The 19305-nt window shown below is 43.6% G+C and overlaps 1 protein-coding gene across 2 annotated transcripts in view; it reads left to right on the forward strand.

Moving 5' to 3' along the window:
- The window catches only part of DIS3L2 (DIS3 like 3'-5' exoribonuclease 2), an 879376-nt gene that overhangs the window by 837095 nt on the left and 22976 nt on the right, over nucleotides 1-19305 (forward strand). The window lies entirely within an intron of this gene.

Raw genomic sequence — 19305 nt, forward strand, 5'->3', positions numbered from 1 at the left:
GCCTGGGCTACAGGATCTAATGTGCTCGAAAAATAAGCACAGGGCTTGTATTGTCCTGCTTGATCTTGTGTGAGGACAGATAATGCTGTACCTTCGCGTTCTGTGACGAAAAGTGTAAAAGGCTTACTGTAGTTCGGTGTTGCTAGAACTGGAGCTTGACATAGGGCTTTCTTTAACTCATTAAAACTGAGTGTATGTTCAGATGTCCAAGGGAGGACAGTCGATACGGCTGCCTCCTGTGTCGTTAACTGTATCAGTGGCTTGGCTAGAAATGCATACTGAGGAATCCATTGTCTGCAATAAGAAGTAAGGCCGATAAAAGCACGTACCTCCTTCTGGGTCTTGGGCTGAGGAAGACTCGCTATTAACTGGATACGGTCTGGTGTCAACTGCCTACCCCTCTTGGACAGTAAGTGTCCTAAGTAGACCACTTGCTGGACACAGAATTGAAGCTTCGAAGGGTACACCTTGTGTCCCATCTCGGCAAGGAAATACAAGACTGTAAGTGATGCTCGCTCGCAAGCACATTCAGAACGGGCTGTGATCAGTAGATCATCGACATACTGGAGCAGGGCAGTGTCAGTTGGCATGTGAATGTTGTCTAGTTGTCTCTTGAGTGCTTGACAGTAAATACTAGGACTTTCTGTGAAACCTTGAGGAGCGCGTGTGAACATATAGCTCCTTCCATTTAAACAAAATCCGAAAAGGAACTGGCTGTCTGGATGAATGGGAACACTGAAAAATGCGTTCTTGAGGTCTATGACTGTAAAAAATGAGGCTTCGGAATCAATGGCTGTCAACAGGGAAGAGATATCTGGGACAACTGGATACTGCGGAATAATACATTTATTAAGTTCTCGGAGATCAATCACTAATCGATATACTGGGGGTGCATTTGGATCAGTACGTTTCATGACTGGAATGATCGGAGAATTGCATACGTTGGAGTCAGTTTCTACAACTACTCCTTGAGCCATGAGCTCGTCAATAATTTTGGATAAGGCTGCTACAGCCTCAGGTGGCAATCTGTACTGTCTGATTCGTGGTAACACTACACCTGGCTTGAGAGTCACACGATGGGGTGTGATTTGCATAAAGCCGACATCAGTTGGACCTTGCGCCCATAGATGCTGCGGAACATTAGACAATCTGGGATCAAAATCTCGTAATACATAGTGACCCTTGAAGTCACGTAGGAACAATCGTATTCCCTCTGGGGAACAGCATATAACTGCACCTAACTCTTTCAGTGTTTTAATGCCTAACAGATTTTCTGGACATGACTTAGTAAGTAACAGATCAGTAGTGCGGGACAATGGACCTACTTCTAGAGTAACTGGCTTTGAAATTTCATTTACGATAGGTTTTCCTGAAAATCCAAGGGAAACATTTCTTGAGCCTGAGAGCGGAGCCCCTGGAACTTCGGCGTGACTGATGGTGGTCCTACTTGCCCCTGTATCAATCAGAAACTTTCTGTCTTTCCCTAGTACTTGACTATGAACATAGGGACCTTCTTGATCTACAGGTATCTCGATGAGAGGCAAGCCTACCTCCCTCTCTAGGCTGTTTCATGAATATGGCTGATACTCTGGATACTCAGACTGTGCATACTGGTACATCTGCTGTGTAACATGCTGCGTTGCAGCGATAGGCTGCGGTGCTGTAACTGTCTGTGGTGCATTCTGTGGCTGAGGAGTCTGTGAAACTTGTTCTTGTCTAGGCGGACGTGGTCTTTCTTTAGTCTTACCGGTAGCTATGTTGTGTTTCAGAACTGCACACTCGTTTATAAAATGACCTGGCTGTTTACAATAATTGCAGTTCCCTTTAACGGGAGCTGCAGGATGACTGACTTGATTCGGACCCCTCTTCTGACTGTCTTGTGGAACAGATTGTGCAACTAGTACTTTCATTTTCGTGTCTTTCATACGTTTCCTTTCGTGTTCTTGTTCTTCTCTGATTCTATTCTGGTGATATTGAAACATCTGTAACATTTGGGACGGGGTATTAGCTTGCCAGGTACTTTCGACTTTCAAAACTCGGTTTTTAATTTGCGGACTTGAATTCTCGACTAATTTAGTAACAAAAAGATGAGGGTATGACTCACTACTTGTCTTGAGGCCACTGTTTATGGTAAAACATTTCTCAAATCTGGAATAATAATCACTAATATCTTCGTCTTGTTTCTGTTTACAGGCTGAGATTGCATCCCAGTCTTCTTTTCTAGTTGTCAATAATCTGGGTAAAACTTGTATTAACAATTCTGGTAATTCTTTACATTTATCTCCAAGACCGGTACCTGGTACTCGTGCCTTGTCTTCAGCTTCTAGAACTGCCCAATCGATCTTTTTCTCTCTCACCTCCCATTCTTTTTCTTTGAGTTTCTCATATACCCCTGCGGGCAACAAGACTTTTAACATTTTAATGATATCTGGATACGTGTATTCTCCCATACGGAGCATGTCTTTTAATTCTCGGTGGAACCCTGCTGGATCTTTATCATGACAGGGAATTAATTTTTTCATCTCTAAGAGTTCCATCTTTGTGATCGGGGTGTAAACAAACACTCGTTGCATTTCACCACCGTCTGTCTTAACTGGATGTACTTCTCTTAACGGATTCTGTCTGTCTATGTAAAAGGGTTTACTTTCTGGGGGTGAGACATGAACAAAATGCGGGTTCAAAAACGTTCTATATTTGTGGCGCTGTTCTAGAATGACACTAATTAAATCGGTACCTAAACCTTTCCATTTATACTGGAGTAACTCGTTCAGGACATCGTGTAACGGACCTGGATCAGAATGTTGACCCTCATACAATGTAATGAGGTGCTGGATCATATACATACCCGCCAGTCGTTGCTCGGCTGGGGGCAATTTCAGAAACATTTGCGCCACTATTTCGTCTGGAAAAGTGGTAGAATCAGTAATCCATCGGACTGCTGATCGGACTAGTTCTTGTTCATGCATAGTACTTAACTCACTATAACCGATTCGTGATTTCAGAATGTGATCGGTAGCTTGAAATACTTGTTCTAGAGAACCTTGTTCTGGTGCTGGATGGTGAAAAATTGACTTGTGTTCTAGGCGCAAATGGCGATCTGGAAATCTAGATTTTCCTACATACGCTATTCTGTCGGGATTCCCGTCCTCTACCTCTTCAGTATCAGAGCTACTTTCTTTCTCGCTTACTTGTGCTGCTTTGCGTTGTTCGTGTATCCTTATTATTTCTTTACGAATCTTCTTATACATACTCTCTATACTACTGATGGTTCTGTGCTTACCCTCGGCTATATTATCACTCCACCTTGTCAGGATTTTCATTTCGGCTCGATCTTTGGTCGGATAATCTTGTTCTCGTATTAAACAATTAATCAGAAACTTTAATATCATGAGCTGGACTTCAGCTTTTCTTTGGCACATGACATCACTAATACTTTCTGGATCATTCCCGGTACGGATGAAACGATATATTCTGTCTAGATCTTCTTTCATATCTGGTAGGGTGACTAGATACTCGGTCACCTTTCTTACGCGTAATGAATATAAAACCATACTATCCTCGCCTGGGACTGGATCATAGCCACATTCATTAAGGGCTTTTCTTATTTCTGCAACAGACTGATGCCTGGGCGTACGCTGTGATGCTTGTGCATGTAATTCGGCTAACGTTAAACGCTTGTGTGGCGGCGGGGTTTGAGGAGTACCTCCCCCTGCGGCCCCTAAACTAGAGTCGTCTACTGATGCTCTTCGTCCTGGCAGAGTGGGAAATGGAAATGCAGGCTGGACTTGTATGGCGGGCTGGACCGGGGGTACCGTAACAGGTACTCCGGTGTCTGGAGGAGCGGGAAGTGCCTGATTTACAGGGACTGGCGGAGCAGGAACAGGATTTGCATATTCTGGGACTGTGTCGTCCAAATAGGACGAAATGAAAATATCAGCTGCGGTCGGTTTGTGACGTAGCTTGGTCGGAACTAATGGTGGCGGGAAATTACTGGATGCCTCCGGGGTCGCTTGTGGCAAGCCCTTGGCAAGAAGAGGATACATACCCTTAATAAGAGCATGCCTCTGTCTGTCTGACTGTTCGGTTTTGACTCGTTCACCAATCTCGATTAGTTCCCTTTCCTGGGCTCGTTCCAAGGATTCTCTACTTAATTCTGACTTTCTGATTTCTTTTTCGGTTCTTCTATGAGATTCTTTGCGCCATAACTCGATGGCATCTTTCTGTGACTGTCTGGCTTTTTTTTTCCATAATGCTTCTTCTACTCTCATGATGCACTCGGCATCCCATGTACCCGATACGGGCCATCTATACTTTTCTTCTAACTGTTTGGTATACTCTACCCATAAATCTAGATATAGTATGGCACTTATGCCATGCTTCTGATACATAAAATGACCTGGACTGTCCCTAGGAGGGACAGGAACTGCTGCTTCTAGCAGACTTTTTCTGGTTTTTAACTGACTCAGTTTTGAAAAGAGTGGCATGACTGAACTATAATCTGGACACAATACAATACACAATGAACACGAGAATCACTTCGCACTCATACCACGACATTAAAATACATGAATAACATTCAGAATAACAGTTCGAACAGAATACTACCTGGAATACGGAAAACAGAATACATGAATTTTCTCGAGAACAGAACTGACTGGAACAGAAACTAGATGCACTGCTGAAACAGTACGAAACTTACCGGTCTCATACAGAGACACGTCAGGACCCGCATCCACCGAAGTGGACACTTCGTTTGTGGGTCTGTGTACCACCAACCCACGGACCAGAGTCAATTAGATTGACCCTGTCTAGATACTACCCCAGCAACGGTACTCACCGGGCAGCAAGAACGGAAGGCCTCGGACTGGACTGGACTGCTTCGACGCCGGACGGACGAACTTCGGACTTCTGTTACGGGTGGGCCTCCGGATACCTCGGACCTTGGACTCTCGGCTTGGGCTCTGGTCGGGACTCGCCGCGTTCCTCCACCGCCTCGTCTGGATGCTGGACCGCCTCCTCCGTGGGCCTGAGGGATACTTGAAGCAGAAATATCTGCACGTGCACGGTATGGTTCCGTCACGGCTGCAGAGGGTCAGGGGGCCGGCGTGGCTTCACCGGCGCGTGGGGAAAGGGCAGGTCCCTATTCGGGCGCCATTATGTGGTAAATAAATAAATAATACCTCTCTTTTTGAATGCATAAATGAATAACAGATAGCTCAATAAAATAAGAGTCAAGATTCGAGGTAGTAGGAGTTTGCAGGTTTATTACAGCATAAAGGACAGGAACAGGACAACCTGCACAGGAATAGGATGGCAGCGCTGCCGGGGGCAGAATCGGGACAAGGAGCAGGATCAGGAGTAACTTTTTAATAACAGTGCACGATCATATATACATAACGCAAACACATAGCATTACATTGCAATAGGCGTAGCAGTGGGTGTGGTCAATAGCAGTCGCGAAAGATAAGGGTGAAAGTAGGTGTAACAGAGGCGTATACATAGACATGTGATGCAAACGTAACAGAATATGTCATGAATGGGGCGGAGACATGGAGGGGGCTACCTAAGGAGCCGGGACCTCTGACCTAATGGTGCGCGCAAACTGGCGATGACGTGTTACTAGGAGAAGCTGGGGGCTTCGAACTCTGTGCTAGGAGCAGAGACTGAAGTCTGGAGAGTCAGGGCGACATGTACCTAAGCAGTATCTAGTATCTGATGTTTAGAGAACATGTTGATATGAACTAAGAGTCAGGAGGGGAGAGGCTAACGGACTCTAAGACTGGAGCATGCATTATTCTATATGTAGTGCGTGATGAAGAATATTAAATGACCATTAAAATGCAGTATTTCTCTAACGTGGAGACGTAAAGGCTAGACAATGACGGAAACTATTGATGCAGTTCAGTAGCTTTAGGAATGCAGAGAAGGAGGACTGAACTGATAACTGGAATCATAACATACTCTTGGCAGACTCAGAGGCAGAGCCAGGCTGAGCCGGGCACTGCGAGGCAGGAAGTAAGTGAAGGGTCGAGGATACAGGTGGGGGCTGTATCGCTCCTCAGCGAGGCTTCAGGAGACAGGAGACAGGAGCTGAATCTGGTGTCCAGGCCCTTCTGAGGCCTAGAAACGGGGACTTTACAATGGAATAACGTGCACACTGAGAAACGTGGCAACGTGACTTCACATGGGCCTGATATTCGTAGTATTCACGAGAACTGGAAACTGGCATACTAGAGGTGGACACAACTGTAATTGCGTCTTTAATCGAACATAGGGAATACATATGCATATTAATCATGCACAGATAACATATGATGGATGACGCGTAGGGACACAGAACATGGCAAAATTTACTTTTCCACAGGGAGGCGATGATTGATGGTCAGACGCGGTGTTAAATACACACCGCGGCGGACCTGAGAGGAAGCTCCTATCTCGCATGATATGATTGGTTGTCAGCCTCCTAAGGGGTAGGCCAATAGAGGACAGGCTCTCAGTCAGCCAACACGAACATACACGGACAAAAACGGCCGCATTGACAGGCGGACCCGTAAGACGTTCCCTCACTAACAAATGAGGACTGCGAAATAGTGTTTCTTGCCTAAACACGAGTCTCAAGCAGAAACAGAAATTGCAGCTGCCCAGAGCGCCACTAAAAAACGGTGGCGGACCTTCATGGAAACTATTATCTCGGACGCCGCTGAAGGCCCGCGCATTGGTTGCAGCGGAGCCAATCAGCGGTGTCCATAAATCGTCACACACACGCCCGTGTTATGGAGGCAGCCCGGCCTCACATAGTGTCGAGCAACTAAAATGCAGTAATGAGAATGAAATAGAAGCCGACCCATCTGCCTAATCCAGATGGCTTGCGGACATAATGAAAAGGGTCTAAAGCATTTTACTGCACATATCCAAACGCACAAAATAAGTAGCGGAACTCGGTGTATACTACTCACAGGGGCGCTGCTGGAAGGTCGCGCATTGGTTATGGCTTAGCCAATCAGCAGCGTCCATCTGTCTTCTTCCAGACGGACGATATTCTTAGCACAGACTCGCGTAGACGCTCTGCCAAGCCTGTCTTGATGTTTTATGAGAAAAAATGAAGAATGAAGAATGAATCAATACAATGAGTGGATGGAGAGGCAGCCCCATTCCAGTGACGATGTTGAAGTCACTGGAGGCTCCCGCGTTTAATGATGCAGGGCCCAGCAAACACTGTTTAACAAGGGAAGAGCACTGGTATAAGTCAATGTGGGCTCTGTCTCTGTGAGTCTGAATTGTGTACTTTCAGTGTATATTTCAATGAAATGTATATTGAATTAATGGTGGCAGACAATCTAGACACCTCTGAAGTCAGGTGGAACAGACTCGACAAATAATGAACACCAAGAAAAAGAACACCCAGAAAAATTAAAATTACCAGATGTTCTCGAGACAACGGGGGGCGTGTGTGGGGGGCGTTCCAGATAAGCAAGGTATCTCCAATGCCTAATAGTGACTCTATAGTGGGCATAACCCAAGAATATGTTTAATGGGCCCTGCCTAAATGGTTCAAATGAATACACCTAGTGACCCACAGATCGTGAAAGTATCCCCTCCGCCTATACTCAGGAAAACCCCTCTTATAAAAAGGAGGATCATGTGTTCTCCTAACTTAATTCCCTTTAAACACCGAAGTTGAACATGAGAGAGAACTAGAGAACATATAGAAAGCGTTAGTGGGAATAATGCCTCTTCTAGATTCCATGGAAACAGATGTGTATAGTAGTGCTTCGCACATCGAAATACTCAATTGTGCATTCACAGCTGCATCCAAGGAATGTCATCATTCAGTCCCTCTGTATCACTATGAAGTTTGAAAACCCACTTTTGTTCTTTCCTCAGTAGGAAAAGTGAAACATCCGTAACATGACTGGGTATGTAGGGTTGTTCCAGAACCAGCCATCTGAGTTCATCAGGACTATGTCTCTTATCGAGAAAGTGAGTGGTGAGCCGTGTTGCCTGCTTTTTGCGCCTCATGGTGCTCATATGTTCCTGCACGCGCAGTTTTATTTTTCTTGCGGTCATACCGATATACCTTAGACCACAAGGGCAGGTAATCTGGTATATCACTTTCTCACTGTTACAATTAGTGTGGCGTTTCAGTTGCCATGGTCGAGAGGTCCCGATGTCCACTTCAAGAGTTTTAGTAGTTAGCGGACATACTGAGCAGTTCCCGCACGGATGATGTCCTCGTACCGGAGGCAGACCCCATAGAGTAGGTGAGGATTCACCCAATTCTTGTCGAGGTCGTGTGTGAACAAGAGAGTCTCTCAGGTTATTCCCTCTTTTAAATGAAAAGAGTGGAAGGGGAATGCTCTCACCAGAACTGTTCAGGATGCGCCACCTCTTCCTGATCATCTTTTGTATTTTGGAAGATGATGTGTTATACGTTGTCACACACACCAGCCTGTCCAATGGTGGTTTCTTGACTGGAGGCTCTAACAAAGCTTCACGATGGTTATTCGCAGCGCGTTTCAAAGAAGTCCGGACAAGAGTGTTCGGATAGCGTCGCATTCTTAGCTTCGTGGAGAGATCCTTCGCTTTTTAGCGGAAATCTGTGATATTAGAACAATTCCTCCGGACCCTCAAGAACTGCCCGAAGGGGAGGTTCTCACGGAGGGAACGGGGGTGATGACTATCGAATCTCAACAGGGAGTTACGAGCCATGGGTTTCCGATAGAGGGAACTTGCCAAATGCCCATCTTCTGGAAAAATGACAAGATCCAAAAAGGGGAGCTCTGTTCTACTATACTCCAGGGTGAACCTCAAGTAGGCATTCTGACCATTAAGCCACTCCTGAAAAAGCAAGAGGGATGGTACATCACCGCGCCAGACGACAAGAATGTCGTCGATGTACCGTTTCCACTGCAACCAATGCGCGGGCCTTCAGCGGCGTCCGAGATAATAGTTTCCATGAAGGTCCGCCACCGTTTTTTAGTGGCGCTCTGGGCAGCTGCAATTTCTGTTTCTGCTTGAGACTCGTGTTTAGGCAAGAAACACTATTTCGCAGTCCTCATTTGTTAGTGAGGGAACGTCTTACGGGTCCGCCTGTCAATGCGGCCGTTTTTGTCCGTGTATGTTCGTGTTGGCTGACTGAGAGCCTGTCCTCTATTGGCCTACCCCTTAGGAGGCTGACAACCAATCATATCATGCGAGATAGGAGCTTCCTCTCAGGTCCGCCGCGGTGTGTATTTAACACCGCGTCTGACCATCAATCATCGCCTCCCCCTCGGCTCAGTCTTTACTCCGAGGCAACGACGGAGAGGTCAGTGGCAGTGGGATATTTAGAAGGACTTTATTGGCTTTTTGTCTGAAAGAACAAATTTGAGAGCACAGGAGTAGGCGCCTTATTTTGCAGTGACTGCAGCTGGCTACCTGTTCCTTTTCACTCTATAGGTCTACAGGTCTGTGTAAGCTAGTGCAGTTAGAAGTGTTTTGGGCATATTCTCCTGATGCTATAGGAAACCATTTTGGCCATACTGTATTACCATGTGTATCGCTCATTTATGTGATTTGAATCCATTTTCTCTTTTTCTTATCTTGTTTCTACCACCTCTGGATATAACTTTTAAAGTGTTCTGTTTATTTTCAGTGCCTGGCCTCCTTTTACCCTGAGCAGTGGCCAGGTGAGGTGAGGTTTTCTCTCCCCACAATAAGGGTGAGTGTTTCACTAGTGTTCATAGTCACACCACAAAGACCAAAGAAACATGAACTTGATATCTTTGAACCTGTTCTGTTGACATTGTGTGTTTGTGTCTCTGTTTCTTTTTGTACTTTGTCTATACAGGAGAAGATACACTTTTTTCATTTTGGAAAGCGGGTGTAGATTCCACTTCACATCACTTAAGTAAGTGTTGCAGTAGCACCATAGAGGTCCTGACGAAAGCCGATTTAGGCTGAAACATGTTGACCGAATAACAACACTGGTGGGTAGCAATTCTTTACATGCTATCAACATACTGTTTTTAATCATACCACTTTGATGGTCAGCCCCAATAAAGTGTTTTATGACATCACTGTAGGTATTTTTAGAATCACTTGGATCATTTTCCTTTTTCTTCCTTTTCTTTGAGCACTGCAAACTTAGCCCCTCCCGCTCATATACTGTCATCTGTTGGTGTAATGTTCTGGGTCCATCACTAGGCAGCCCCATGGATTCATTCCGAGGCAGAACCTAGAGGACACCATTTACCAACACATACCCAGATGACGAGATTCCACTTATGAGTGGGCTGATGGGTATTCTTTCCCTGTTTTTGTATCTTCTCTTTTTTCTTTTTTCTTGTTTTTCTCCAGATCAACTGTGTGGTCTGGGTATGAAAAGAGGACACTATTAGGTCCCAAAGAGAGATTTGCAATTTTCTTTTCTCTCCCTCTTTGCTCTTCAGACCTGTAGTACCTTCCATGTGTTTTAGTGACAAGTTGGGGGACTAGGTACTAGTGGGTCTATAATAATTTCTCCCCTCGGACCCTCCCACAATTTTCTGTTTCTCTCTTCAGGATGGTAGACCAAAAGCTCCTGAGCCGCTAAGATGAGGAGTCCCAAGGGGTCCGAGCAGGGCTTTAAGTGGAATGAACAACTGGGGGGGGGGGGGGCTCTCAAAGGGGAGTGGCCAATGCAATTAAGGGTTTGGCTTAAAAACAGGTAAGCTGAACATCTGTGTTTAGCATAGTGTGCCGCCCGACTTGTATTTTGCTGTTTCTGTCATGGCATCCACATATATAACACAACAAGTAACATCATACCTGCAAGTCAGGACGATTGGCTTTGTCAACGGCTGTTAGTTGTATAAGAAAAATAAGCAACAACTATATATAATATTGAAAAAGCTTCCACTTAAAGCCCTGGTGACACCAGGACAATATTCCTGCTCCTGAGTTTCAAAAAGAGAAGGGAAATCCAGAGAGAAAAGTACCCTTAAAGGATTTCCCTTCCCCTACAACGCTCACCTGGCATGACGTCATGCTGTAACTTCTCCACTAGTGAGAAGTGAGCAGTGTGAGCAGCGCACATGGATGTGTCTGCGGTCACTGCAGTCTGGAGAAAAAATGGCCCGCTGTGCCAGGTCACAAAGCAGAGCCCGATAGAGACTCGTCTTGGGGCCCCCTTTAAAACACTGCCGGTGCTCAGCACCGGTGAGACCCGGCCCACTTAAAGCCCTGGATATGGAGTTTTTATAGACCCTCTTACCCGAACAATGCCTGTTGTTGGGGAATGAAGGAATCAAGCACGCAGAGGTAACGCGAGCTGTCCAAGATCACACAGAGAGGCCTGACCCACTCAAAGCTCTAGGTTTGACGTCTGAAGGCTTCCTTGCCAGGTCCAGACACACAGATTGAATGCCAATAAGGAGCGGAGATATTTCTTGCACCACCGGTGTGTTCCACCGGGGGGCGCGCCTTCACCGTCTCCACCCAACTCCACAGTGGTAGGCATGCCTCCTGCTTACCCTTATCTTCTGTGCGCTGTGATTCTTTGCACTTTCTGACTCTACTGAGTGTGCCACTTAAAGCAAAGTATAACATTTCGTCACTCACTTTGAATAAATTAGGTTCTAGTCTCCAGCCAGCGGAATTGCAGAGCTTTGTAAGGTTACAAATGTTTTGTAACTTAGTGTTATTAATATCAGTATTACGGTTATTATCGTCATCAGACACTTGTTTAACTTTATATGCGCCACCACACTACTACTGCCCACTTCCTTCAACAGTACCCACCCACAGGTAGGATACCTTGGCGACGTCATGTGCTTTTTCCGGAAATTGTCTTCAAAAATTGGCATTATTTTTAAAGTTTCACTCGAGTAGAAGGAGTTTTTTTTCGCGTTGATCGTGCGCCACCGCGTGGCAATTTGGCAGATTACGCCCTTCTAACGTCTTCGTTGAAAGGAATGTGAATTGTCTCTTCAGTAGACACTTTATTCTGTGTCCTCCTGTTATTTCCCCACATTTCTACCTTAAACGTAGCATGTGGTTCCGTGTCTTTTTTCAATCTCTCCACATATATATCTACACCTCTTTATATATATATATATATATAGATAGATAGATAGATAGATAGATATTTATTGATAGATAGATAGATATAGATATATTTATAGATAGATATATATATATATGAAATATATTTTTTGTTTTAAAAAAAAATGGTTCGAGTGTTTTGTGTGTAAGTTTGAAGATTTTTAAAAATATTTTAATAGTTGTATTTGTTTGACTAATTTTTGAAAAATATTTTGTTTTTTTTCTCCTAATGTAGGACAGCTTAATGATTTCTTTTTTCCAATTATTTTAATGTAGTTTCTTGTATAATCTTTAATGGCTACATGCATCAGAATGTAGATAACATGACCCTCCCCCTATACATACAGTGTTTGTTAGACTGGAGCTAGAATAGTAAACTGGTCACCCCAATGTATGCCCTTTCCCCAGCATTTGTTGGGCTGGAAATAGAATAGTAAATCTAGAAAGGTATAAACCACGAACAGTGACCTCACTGGGGGATCCCAGTGCGAGTAGCTCGCTCAGGCCAGACAGGGAAAAAGTAGCAGGAAACAGAGGCAGAGAAAAGCCAGATCTTTCATGGACCCAACTGCGTGGTCCTGGGGGAAAGCTCACATTTTGTGCTGTAGACACCGCCCTTACCAACCCTAATGAATGAGGTGGGATACATCAGTGGAATTCAGGCTGCTCATCTCCAGAAACTAGCAGATATCCGACTGACACCACAGGACACTCTCCAAACAAGAGAAAGGGCCCCTTCCCCCGGGCACTCCAAGGATGCTGTGTCGCATGGACGCGGGCCTGCCTCAGCTGGTGGTTGGGGGTGTAAGACAGGAGATCGTCCCAAAAGCCACCTTCAATCTGGAGGCCAAAAAAAGGATGAAGACAAAAAAGTGAAGGATGTAAATGCTTAAATGAATCTACATCACTGGTAATTACTCTGGTCGCATTCCATTGTTTTAGCTTGTCTTGCCATTGTAGGAGGGGACTGACCACATGCTTTGGTCCTGTTCTACCATGAAGAGGAAAGTCTGATCTGCCAAGCCGTGCCCCTCTGAATGGTCACACAGGGGGCCACACTGGGCTGCATCATAGAGGTCAGGCGTGAGTCCATATGGCGGGGCAAGCGACCGCACTTTAAGGAACTCAGGGAAGGTGGATGGTTCTGAAAGATGCTATTCTCGTGTGAGAAAGAATCCAGAAATAAGCAACAGTATTATAGTATAGTACCCCTCTGATGTAATCCATATATATATATATATATATATATATATATATATATATATATATATATATATATATATATATATATATATATATATATATCCATATATATCCAAAAAGCCGCGTCTCCACCCAGCACGTAGGACTTCTCAGAGGAAGAGATAACACGGACACAGACCAAGTTAGTGCTGATAATTTATTTGTGCAAATTCAGCCGCATGACGTTTCGGCTCCGAGGAGCCTAGCTCACATGACAACGTTCCCAGTGAAAAATACATATATATATTTATATACACACTATATATGTATGCATATATGATGTATAGTAATGTATCGATTGTGCACGTTTTAATTTGAAATGTGTATTTTTTGTGTATATACGTGTGTGTGTGTGTATATATATATATAAATATAAATAAATCTATATACACACACATATACACACATATATATATATATATATATATATATATATAGAGTGTGTTTGCAACCTCCACACATGAAGAAATTGACCACTATCTAAGGTAGAGATGTAGACGTTTTTTACCTGAGTTTTGAGATTGTGAGCAGTGTAGTACCATGTGGGGCTTACACTGGACAGGATGAGTAGCCGTCTGCCCAGCACCAGAGTGTTTGATGATAGCAGCACAATGCTGAAGGGGTAGTTATATGTATGTGTATATATGTCTCACCCGAGAAAGTTACCACTGGATAGTTATAGTTAGGGCCACATTTCCATAGGAAGCACATTTTTGGGTTTGATTATAACTTTCGCGCTGTTTATGAATCTTCACAAAACTTTAAGAAAAAAGCCTCATCCACCTCAGCTCCTAGGTGGAAAGTTACAGGGTGATCAGAAGGCTGGATCCTGGCCCAGGAAGCATGCTATTTGTGGTTTGGTGTAAATGTGTTTGTTTTTTGAGAAATTAAGGTTAAAAAACCTTCTATATTCCACGGCTTGGAGGATTTGCGGCACCGGCAGTTCTTAAGATATGATCTTATTGGCTGACAATAAACACAGCAAATTGCCAGTACTGCACTGTTATTTGACCATAAATTTAAGGAATAATGAATGAAACAATTGCCCTTGCAAAACCACTCTTTCCGTTTGAATTTAATCAAAAAACTTTATTTATATCTGTTCGATAACACTTTTTCAATATTTCCACAAACTTTGTTGGAATTGCTCTCAGTTAAAAAACAACAGAATCTAAATCTCTTTTTGAAACCCCTTTTGGAATTGAAATTCACGTTCACTCTCTAAAAAGCAAACTCTATATACAACATATATACAGTGTCAGAATCCTGCATCTATTACACTAATCCTCACATCCCTCCATACATTCTCACGTCATACAAACAGGGAATGCCCACCCTGGGGTAGCTTCACAAAATCCTATTTCTGGTGTAGCACTCTCAATTCAATATTATATAAACACAACAACAATACTTAGAATACAAGGTAATCTACCCAACAAAACACAATCCACAATTTAGCAGCTAAATAAATCTATTCAGATTGGCCTAAGCAACACAGTGGTGTACGCGTTTCGAATCTCCCACATTATGGGGATTCTCCTCAGGACCATTAATTCCTGAAAGACAAAAGCAAAATCCTGTCTTACTTCATATATTCTTTAATAAACCTCCATTGTCTACACAACTCTCACATCATTTACATATTACCTTGTTGTCTGGAAAAGGAAGAATCCTGTCAGAATCTGTAAACATAAAAGCTATGGTCATGAGTGCTCTTAGTATTAGACTTCCATTATAGAAAGCAGGGAATTTGGAAAATCTCTTACTTGGTTGGAATGAGTACAAGGCACTGCTTAAATGGTGAGCTTCTCAAATATGTATTTGTCCAGTTTCTGTGGGACGATAACATTGACTCAGGGTCTGGCACAATTCAAGGAAACACCAATCCTAGTAGAATGTTTATGAAATAGATACATCAAACAGGAGGTGTTAGATTTTCCTTTGAATGTATATTAGTACTTGACAAGGGGTTACGTCACACTATTGTATTGTCTCTTCTGTTTATGCTGGTCATAACTAGAAATTGTGTATTTTTAATAATTTTCATTGATTAGAAATTTCTATCACATTAGTACAAGAGGTACGGTGATTAGAAATAGTAATTGTGTTTTTAAACAAAAGACTTGTTTTTATGTACAATTGTGCTTCATTGATTATCTTGTGTTTTTAACATGCTATGTGTAGAATAAATGTACCAACTGAATAAGTATATTGTTTATTTTCTTTTAAAAGTGTTAATTCAACTACTTGTCACTACATTGTATTTTGCCAAGGGAATTGTCTTTTATTAGTTTTGTACCTCATTTCCCTTGACTATACCAAGGGGTCCCTCTCATATTCTCTAAGGTCGATAACATTGTGTCAGACATCCACTTTGAATTGAAGATCTGGCCATGAAATCACTTGTTTTGAAGGAAAAAGATGTACCTTTTAAATGGAATGACACCATCCAAAATCACATTGTACTATTTGCTCAGGCCAATGAAAAAACCAGGCCTGCAAGGAACACGAGAGTTGAATTTGTCAGCTATTTCTGTAGCATTACATGAGACAGGCCAGTGTACACTGAATGTGTTTAATGGAACGAATTATCGTAAGCCATGGTTGAACATCTTATCGGCTGACAGCACATCACAAAAGATGTGGTGGCAGCCATTTTAGGCCTCGAGGACCCCGTCACCTGTCCTAGAAAAAATCAACAACAAAAAAACACAGAAGGGGTCAGGTTGGGGATAGCCTTACCCTCTAGGCAGGAGGGAGAGGTGGCCTTCGAGAGACTCCTTGGGGCCAAAAATAGAATGATACATTTTTATCTCAGCACAGTGGATCCATAGAGGATCCGTGGCAATGAGAAAAAAAAACACAATGACTCTCGCCTATTTCGAAAATTAGCCTCCGGGGGTGGGACAGGGCCTGGGGGAGGGGCCACCATATGTGCATTTTAAGGTTAGGAGGGCTAGTGGGCCCCCCTCCCAAGCCTTTTTCAGGCCCCAGGGGGGCGGCACTGGGGCCACACCCCACTACCCCCAATACAAATGACAGATGTGGGTATCCGGTGTGGGCACTGGAGCAACCAAAACATGTAAAAAAATAAAAGAATAATGAATGAGAATGTCCTCATTTGTTGTTCACTTCTTTTGCATGGAGCTTCCTATAATGCCCGGTGAAGGCTTTTTAATTGTTTTTTTATTTTTTTGGGATCCTGATGGTGTCCCTAGAAGGGGCAGGACTCCACTAAGCATTTCATTTAATGCTCTGGGCGACTGCAGAGAGCCCTCCACCGACAAAAAAAACAGTAGTCTCCTGAGTCTTTAAATCCATGACCCCAGGAGAACTTAACATATTTTGTAAAGCATTCGGGGTTCTATGCTCTTCAGCTGGAGTGCCACCCCACCCCCTCTTGTGGTTGTTTTTATAGCTGCATTTAGTGGCCTGAACGTTGTAAAAGAAAGACTCAGACATGCTGATTTTTTTTATAAGACTTTATCATTTGTTAAGACCATTACATTTATTAAACATTGTAATGTGTGAAATAATGAAATGCACATTTCATTATAATAGTTGGTGCTTTTTTGACAAGGACAATAGGTCTGCTTTATTTATGTTGATATACTGACCACTTGATAAAGCCAATAGACTCTTTTATATGTTTGTGTTCTGACCCATTTACAAAGTCTGTAAGTCCGCCTTTCTTAAAATAACACCCTTTATATTGTAACTTCACGTAGTCCGCCTGCGCGACTTGGACACAGGGCCTGACCTTTGGATCTGCACATAAGCCCTGTGTACCCAGCTGCCTGCTGCGCATGCCGAAGGCCTTATTCTGTGCGGGTAGGACTACAGTGCTTGGCTGGCGATGGACGTCTCACATTACATTAAAAAACATAGAAATTCACTGAAACAAACAAAGGTTAAATGTACTTTATAGTTAGTTGAAAATGTCAGTTAAAACAAACCATTTTTAACAAAAAAAAATACCCTTAAATTCACCAGTTATAGTTATCTCAGGTAACTATAACTCGCACCCTCGCCATGCACTGTGAATTGACCTCACATATTACATCACTCATGACATGTCCTATGACATCATTGATAACGTCACTGCAACATTCGAAATGACACCATTGATGACAGTAGGGTGCATGGCCTAGGTGCGACAGTCCTTAATTGATTGTTGAACCTCTAGATAAACCAAGAGTGGAAAAGCATCACAACCAGACTTTGTCCCTTAACAACAATACATTTTGATGAGGAGGCTTTCTCGGCAGGAACGTACAAAGGCCCTGTCCGCCACCATAGAGGAAGCAATTACCTGATTATATTTGATAGCCTTGCAAGAGGGAGCATTAAGAAATGTGAGCATTCCAAGAGGGACTTTACAAGATTGAATACCGAAAGGATACACTGTGCTCATATAAAAGTGTCATGCAATGTTACCTGCACATAACCAGGAGCCCAGGAGGACAGCACCATCTCAACACGGTATCGCCTCTGAGCTTGAATCTAGACGCCTGCCCCAGCCAGGTCTAAGATGCTGTTGAGCTCCCAGAATATCGGAGCAGGAGGGGGAAAAGCAATGGAAACACTCTTGGATTTAGGGATGGTGAGGTCACTTGCGGTGGATCTGGTTAGTAGTAGCCACTGTATTGGAAATAGGTAAATTATGTGTGAAGACTACTCCATACGGGTAAAACTGAAACAAATGTTTCCTAAACATGGTAGCAGATTGCTGGAGACAGTACGGGGAACTGGGTGTCGAGGTGTCTGGGGGTAGGAGGGGATGCACATTTCAGGGAAAGAAGCACTTAGCGCCATTAAAAGAATCTTAGCCAGTCCGATCCCCGAATGATCCAGAGTGGTGATTTTGGGACTCTGGTACCCAACAATAAGATTTGAATAATGTCAGCATCCGTGTCTTTAATGAAATCCAGATTCCCTAGTCATGTTAATATGAGAATCGCGATTGGCAGGTAAAAAGGTCATGGGCCTCATGGAGAAGAAACTGGAAACATCAGCAAGTCACAGGAAGGACAAATACCTCCTGTATGGAACAAGGTGCTTCCTGATCAGTGTTTACAAGGAAGTCGCAGAGATACGCTTACCCGGTGCCAATTATGGGGCACAGGGACATGCTGCTTGAATATGCCATAGCAACCTAAAATAGCCTTGTGCTGAAGATATGGGACTAATCATAGGGTAATGGGAGAAGGACCCTTTTAATCTAAAATTGTAGTCTGCAGTGTGTGTTGAATCTCTAGATTCCTCGGAGTAGGAAGGCGAGATGGGAAATGAGTGGGTTACGTTCTGCTTGTTGCGGAAAGATTTGAAAGTGGTTCTTCCTCCTTACTTTGCACACCTCTCTGTGATGCATGTAACTTCTCCTGTATGTTCATGTACGACCACATGCTATACAATTGTTGATCATGTTTCATGCAGTCTTGATCATAATCCATACATAGCAAATCCTTTGGTTTTGCTTTGTTCGCCATAAGTGTGGCAGGGCATACTCAGACGTGAGTCCCTTGCTCACTTTGCCACTGGATTCATGCAAGCCTGGCTGAAGACGGCTGTAATGACAGAAACCGTTCCTGGGAAGCTTGATTCCGGTCCAGGGAAGGCATGGCTTGGCAGTTCGGGCTGGACTGTTCCCATGAGGCACAGGGTTAGACTGATTTGCATATGTCCATGTCTGAACTGGGGTCGCAGAGTGGGCTAAAGAATGGTGATGGATTCAACCCAGATCAGTTGACTGGGGGTGAGTGCTTGTATTGTCAACGCTCCGTCCATCATTTCCTTTGGTTTTGTCATAATCCATACATGCCAATAGACCCAATTCAGGGAGGAGACTACCGATTTTTCAAGCCCAAAACTGCTTTATTTTAGCTGTGTTCCACCTGAAATTGCATTTCCTACAATTGAAGTCAATGGGGACTTTTTGTATTCCCGATTTTTTTTATTTTAAATCCCCCACGTCCCTGTCCTAAAATTTTGGCATGTATG

The sequence above is a fragment of the Lissotriton helveticus genome, chromosome 11 (genome assembly GCF_964261635.1).
Source record: "Lissotriton helveticus chromosome 11, aLisHel1.1, whole genome shotgun sequence".
Lineage (NCBI taxonomy): Eukaryota > Metazoa > Chordata > Amphibia > Caudata > Salamandridae > Lissotriton > Lissotriton helveticus.